The following is a 7,113-nucleotide window of genomic DNA, read 5'->3' on the forward strand; positions in this document are numbered from 1 at the left end:
TCTTACTAATATTTGATTTTTCAGGTGAACTGGCTAGAGTTACTGTGGTTACGTAAAAATGACCACCTAAGGAACAGAACCACCAGAATTTACTACAAGAAAAATTAGGATTCTCAAAATGCATAAGTCTCTACAAAGTTAATAAGCATGTATATGTTTATCTGTATGATCCAGTCTATTGTCCCACATTAACTATAATACAGTAGATATCCATTCGTCATCAGATAAAGAGGTGTTCTGTCTTCTCACAGATAGGCAGGGAGAGCACAGATGCAGTCTATCAAACAAATTCATCAATACTGGAAAGGCAGAACTCTTCTTCCTCTCATATTCTGTACGGGTAGCTACCTGAATCTTGTGCCAAAGAAATTTGTTCTAAGACACCTGCCAAGCATGTAGCACATTTTTTTCTTGTGCATGAGGCAAGATCCATGCATTTCCTGTGATTCATCATTCACGCAAATTTAAATATTTGCACAATGATATCAGAAGTTACCTAGACTAGCCACTGTATCTCAACTGTAGTATAATAACCCTCTTTATCACTTCAACTGAAGTTGTTCTCCTCTTGACTGTAAACGTCCCTTTAAAACCTGTCCAATTACATCGCAAAGTAAAAATCAGAAAACAAAAAACAATGGGTGTTTTGGCATAACAGCAACATAGAAAAGAGTTTATCTTCTAGAGTTTAGGAGATCATGTTTGAGACTCCTGGACAGGATTCATGTCATCATAGTATGGCAGTTAAGTTCCTAATATAGTGATGAGCAGTAAGTCAACACTACAAATCTATCACAATTCTAGGCATATTCAGTTCTCTAAACTGCCACCTTAGTTGCAATTTTCATGTCACACACGGCTGTGCAGACTCCACAGAATTAAGTTTCCTAGCAGTAAGCCGCAATCACCCAGCTAGTTTATCTCAGAACAGCTTGAAACCTTTGGGTTTGGTGTTTTTGTTTTTTTTGTGGTTGGACTCAGTGATCTCAAAGGTCCCTTCCAACCAAGGAGATCCTGTGATTCTGCTATACTGTTACCTCTTCATTACAGTGAGGGTGGAGGGAACCACAATCTTGGAAGATTCAAATCATGTCATTAATAATGATTACCACACAGAGAGTTACACGTAAAAATCAGATCCAAAAAAACCATCCAGTTCAGGGCATCATTAAATGTAAATACTACAGATTATTTTGAAAAAGCCTGAGGCATCAACAACATTCTTGTCATGCTGCTGTTGTTGTACCTAGTAACATGTATATGAGAGCACACTTATAGAGAACTTCACAGTATATTTTGGAGAAGCCCATGCTTTGGGCTGTGCATTGATTTTCTTTATGGCTTTTCCTTTTTATTTATTTACGGGGTTCCATTCTGGGTGTATTGAAACATTCCCTGTTTTAATGCCCCCATGCTAATTGATAACATAATACCAGTCACTAGACTTACACACTGGAAGTGCCAAGATACAGAAGAGAACAAACAGCACACGGAAGATATGCACCTAATCGCTTCCGCTCACGTAGAAAAGAAGAAGCAGCAGAACACCATCACCACAGGGTCCAGGCAAGCCTGAATGCCCTCACAGCACTACGCTTACAAACGACCTACCAATAGCTTGCAGACAGCCTGAAGGTCACAGAACGCCCCCACACTAAAACATGCATTTGAAACAAGAAGACAACGTTACAAAAAACCCACTTCTCATGTTGCCTGTGCCCCCCCCCCCCACGAGGCACCACCCAGGAGCGTGACCAAGCCGCCCCGCTGGGAGGTGGTCGGAGGCAAGATGAGATACCGCCAGCTGCTCCCACCTTACAAGCCAGCAGGTGCCAGACAGGCTGTGCCCCTTCTCTAAACGGAGAAGACCGCTGAAGGCCCAAAGAGGGCGGCAAGGCCGCCGTGGGAGCCCCCAGGCCTCAGAGGTGCCCCCGGCCCGGCCCCACCCCAGGCCGCCCGCACCCATCGCGCTCCGCCTCAGCCTCCCCCAACCCAGCCGCGCCGCTCCGCGTTCTCCGCGCCACGCCCGCCCGCTCCCGACGCCCAGGGCCGGCCGGCCGGCCACCGGCTCCCCCCTCACCGCCAATGCCACCTGCCGCCAACCGCAGAGCCAGCCTCCGCCATCAGCGGCCGCCGCCGCCACCAATTCAAAAAGCGAGCCCCCGCACTAAGCGCGCCGCCCATTGGCTGCTCGCCCTGCCGCTCCTCTGTAAGCCGCCATCTCATTCGACATCCCTCCGAGATATCCCGCCTCCTTCCTCTCCCTTTTTGGACGGCGCTTTGCCTCCTTCCCCCTTTGATTGGATATCGCACCTGTCGCTCAGCGCTGAGCGGTTTCCCATTGGCAGCGGGGCGTTTCCTGGGCAGGCGCACAGGCCCGAGCGCAGGTTGGGGCAGCGCCCTGCGCTGATTGGCCACCGGGGGGGTTTCGAACTCTCCCAACGGCCGGTGCGGAGAGACCCGGATGGAACGGCGGGAGGGGCAGCGGCACCGCCTGCTGCCTGAGGCGCGGCGCGGCTGCCGGCCGGGGCTGGCGGTATGACGGGGAGCTGCTTTCACAGCTGCCCGGGGGCTGCACGGAGACGGCGAGTAACGGCCCTCAGCCCGTGCGGGAGAGCTGTCCCCGCGGCTCGGCTCCCCTCAGCCCGCCGGGCCGGGCTGCCGCCGCTCCCCTCACCGCCTCTCCATCCAGAGCGTCTGCCCTGCCGGGGACATCAGTGTGCGTATTCACGCGGAGTAATCAGTTTGTAGGAAACAAGGGAAAAGAGCTGACAGGAGAAAATGTGACTGGTCTAGATGAAAGTCAGTCAGCCGGTTCAGTGGCACCAACCCCGACACAAATTAATTACACCAAATGCTTTACCGTCATTTTCTTTACCGTTTTCTCTAACACTAAAACTTTCTGATCTGGAAAGGAATTCTCTCCTCTGGGCTCAGCACCTCTGAAAATTGACTTTGCATAAAGTCTCACTGGCTCCGTGCAAAAAGAATGAGAGATGTATTTTCTATTTCTAGAGTCTTTTATTTTATGCTAAATTCTTAGATGCCAGATTGAGTTCTTAGATTTTACTCGTAATTTTTTATATCACGGATTTCTGTTAGTTCAGGCATTTTCATGACTCATCCAGCAGCTGTTAGTGCCAGTAAGAGTCCATTGGCGTTTTATGATTTGGGAGAAAGACACAACAGGAAAAAGCAGAAAAAGATGATAAGCAGGTGCTGCATATGTGAATAAAGATTTGCTGATGAGCGACACGTAAATTAGGATTATTTTCATGAGGAAAATATTTCGGAATAACAGCCTAGAATACAAGGTCATTTCAATTTTGACACTGAAGACAGTTGTTATGCAGTCATACAGTTACTTTATTTCACATACAGTAATTGTAACAATGACTTGCAGTCAAAATCCAGCCTAACCTGAGGTCCTTTCGTCACCCTAAAGTACCAGTTTGGGCCATCTTTTTGCAGTTCCAGGTCGCTTTTCACTGGTTTTTCCCATTCTCACCTTTCTTTGCACTCTTTACGAAGTCCTTTTCAGCCAGGTCTTCAGATTCCCTCACGGCCTAAACCAGGGACCAGGTTTCTCCTAGGTTTGGAACGAGTTCTGCAGTATAATTTCTGGGAAATCACAGAATCACAGAATGCTATGGGGTTGGAAGGGACCTCTGGAGATCATCTAGTCCAAGCCCCCTGCCAAAGCAGGTCCACCTAGAGCAGGTTGCACAGGAACGTGTCCAGGTGGGTTTTGAATGTCTCCAGAGAAGGAGACTCCACCACCTCCCTGGGCAGCCTCTGCCAGGGCTCTGCCACCCTCAAAGTAAAGAAGTTCCTCCTTATGTTTAGATGGAACTTCCTATGTTCAAGTTTGTGCCCATTTCCTCTTGTCCTGTCACTGGGCACCACTGAAAAAAGACTGTCCCCATCCTCCTGACACCCATTCTTTAAGTATTTATACGCGTTGATCAGATCTCCCCTCAGCCTTCTCTTCTCCAGACTAAAAAGACCCAAGTCCCTGAGCCTCTCCTCGTAAGAGAGATGCTCCAGGCCCCTAATCATCTTTGTAGCCCTCTGCTGTACCCTCTCCAGCAGTTCCCTGTCCTTCTTGAACTGGGGAGCCCAGAATTGGACACAGTGCTCCAGGTGGGGCCTCACCAGGGCAGAGCAGAGGGGCAGGATGACCTCCCTCCAACCTGCTGATCACACTCTTCCTGATGCACCCCAGGATGCTATTGGCCTTCTTGGCCACAAGGGCACATTGCTGGCTCATGGCCGTCATGTTGTCCACCAGGAGTCCCAGGTCTTTCTCCTCAGAGCTGCAAATAGACTGATGATTGTAATATTAATTTCCTCTTAACTTCTAGATCCTCAAAACGCGATAGAAAATGTTGCACCTGCAAAGAGAGAAGAGGTGTATTTCTCAGGGCTGAGGATTAACAGGTGAGATACTCATCACTTCACAGTTCAAGGTTTAAAAAGACTATAAGTGATACCTAAATGTTCTAAATGTTCAGTACATAAATATAGGCTCATGATGCATGTGAAGAATGGCTTGGACATTGGCCTTTTTGGTTTTTTAATATACTTGAAAATGTAGAATTACAATCTTGTAAAGCAACTAGGGTATTCTGAGGAGCCATCTTAAGCTTTCCTTCCTGGGAGTGACAGAACGTAGCCAAATTTTAGGTAGCAATCACTTAAGAAAAGTGGCTAAGATTTTTTTTTATTCAAGTGCATTTATTCTCTCTGAAGTTTAGATGAGGACTGACAGCAAAAATAATTACTATTCTTTAGATGTCTGACATTTAAGTGTTTTTTCTTATAAAAGGATGTGAAATTGAAACACCTACTGTTATTTTTTGTTATGTAAAATGTAACATGGAGTTGAAACTCACTGTTCCTCCCAGTGGTTAAATAGTTTCCTCTGGTGGTAACACCCATGGGGAGAAAGTCCAGGGATTAAATCATTAAATGGATCCTGTCACATGGGCTCCATGGGAGCAGGGATCTCGTCGTCCCTTGGGGAAAAAGACAAGGAGGCCACATCAGAAGAGCTGGTGGGACCCTGAGAGACCTGAAAGAGACCTCGGTGCCCCGCGTTGTCTCTGGAAGTTGTCTCCATTTCTTGGCCTCAGAGTATGAGTTTCCATAGGTAGACTGCTCGTCCCCTAGATACCTTGCAAGCGTTCGGGGGTTTAATTTATCTATTTATTATTCTTTTAAAAGAAAGGAATCTTTCCCAGCCCGCAGTGTGTTTTTTCAACCAACTGACTTCTTTATAAGCACTTGAGAAGAGAAAAAAAAAAAAAAAAAAAAAAGAGAGATTCCTCAAAGAGCTATTATTCAGTTTAACCAGAACCAGGAGCTTTCCAAATGTGAGGAAGGGGGGAGACCAAGCACAAGATGTATGTGGGGGTCAGTGGGAGCATCAGAAAAATTCCATCCAGCCTTATTTGAAGAGGTAAGTAGATGAGGGAGGCGTGGGACTATACCCGGTTTTGCCAGAGGTTTGGGAACAATGTTTTTTGTTGAGAGACAGGTAGAAATAATTACACTCGAGGATGGTGGGTGCGGACTTTAAGGGCAGGGAACGGAGCGTGTAAAGCAAAGGGGGCACAAGGTAAAAAAGAGAAGGTGTGAGCACAAAATTATACTGAAAGGGACAACTCGGTATGAAAAGCTCGAGACCTCAGGAATCTCACCTTCTGCTGCTCTCTGGGCAAAGCTCCGCTGTTTCCCAACAGCCCTTCCACATCCCTAGTCTGCTCCAAATTACAGAAACTCCATCTGCTGTTGTTATGGAAAAAAAGGTTAAAGATGCTCGAGAGTCTTATTTCCTCACAAATTCCAGAAACTTTCTTCTGCAACCTTTCTAATCAGTGAGGTTTTACTTCAGTTCCAGTAAAGCTGGCTTAAAAGCTGACCTTTTACTTCTTAGCAACGTTATTTTTCTTTTATTACCTTTTCATGTCCATTTTTAAAAGGAAAATTGTCCTTTCCAGGACTCTATTTATAATTCTACCTGACTTTTTAGTATTACGAATTCATTTTTAAAAGCAATGTTACCGTTAAAATTAGTGCTCCTCCTTTTTTTCTGCATTAGATTCGTAATGCGTGTGAATCTGGCTAATTAAATAAATATTTGCATTTGCTGAAAGTAGCTCTGTGACTAAGTATTAAGTAGTTATTTGTGTCGAGGCTGAACCCTACAGTACTTAAGTTTCCTGCACGTTGCAAAGAGGGTTTTTATCTGACAAGAAAAGCGCTTATGGGGATGAAAAAGACCTGTTGGAAAATGTTGTTGGTACAGGAAATGTTTAACCGAAATTTCTTACTGGCCAAGGGTAAAAGAAAATAAATGTCCCGGTCCAAAATACAGTTACAAAATGAACATAGTTAAAAATAAATAAATAAAATAAATAAATAAAATGGCCTTTCTGGAAATCTTTTGTGATGTGTTAAATGGGAAACGGTAGAGTTTATTCAGCTAAAATAAGGGTGTTCCCCAGTTCCTGCTGGAGACACGCCGGGTCTGGGATTCTCCGGGATGGACTTGGATGGATCCCGTTTACTGCCTTCCTCCCTCCCTCGCCGCCTCCGGCCTCAGCGGGGACAGTCCCCTTCTCTGCCGGCCGAGAGCTGCCCTCGGCCACATCTTTTGGGGTTAAACCCCCTGAAAATGGGGTCCAAGTGCGGGTGGGTCTGGCCGCCGCCCGGTCCGGCCCCACAGAACCGCACAGGCGGGGACGGTGCCGAGGCCTGGCCGCGGTAGGAGCCACCGCAGGTTTGGGTGGCCCGTGGTGGCCGTTGGTGGCTTGTGGTGGCCTAGCCCACAATGAAGGACCTCCGTCAGCCCTCGGGCGCGACCAGGCCGGCGGGGCGAGGCACGGCCTCTTCCCCTGGGTCCCCCCCGGCCGCCACAGGCCGCTCCCGGGCGGGCGCTTCCCTCAGAGGCGCGGCGACCTCCGCGGCGCGGCCTCCCCGGCGGGCGGGCGGGGGCGGCGCTGCGCGGGCGCGGAGGCGAGGCGCAGATAAGGCCGCCACCCGCCGCGGCTGGCAGACGGCCGGCGGGGACGGGAAAGGCCGGCGTTTCCTCCGGGGGAGGCCGGCCCC

This window comes from Numenius arquata, chromosome 9 (genome assembly GCF_964106895.1).
Source record: "Numenius arquata chromosome 9, bNumArq3.hap1.1, whole genome shotgun sequence".
NCBI classification, from domain to species: domain Eukaryota; kingdom Metazoa; phylum Chordata; class Aves; order Charadriiformes; family Scolopacidae; genus Numenius; species Numenius arquata.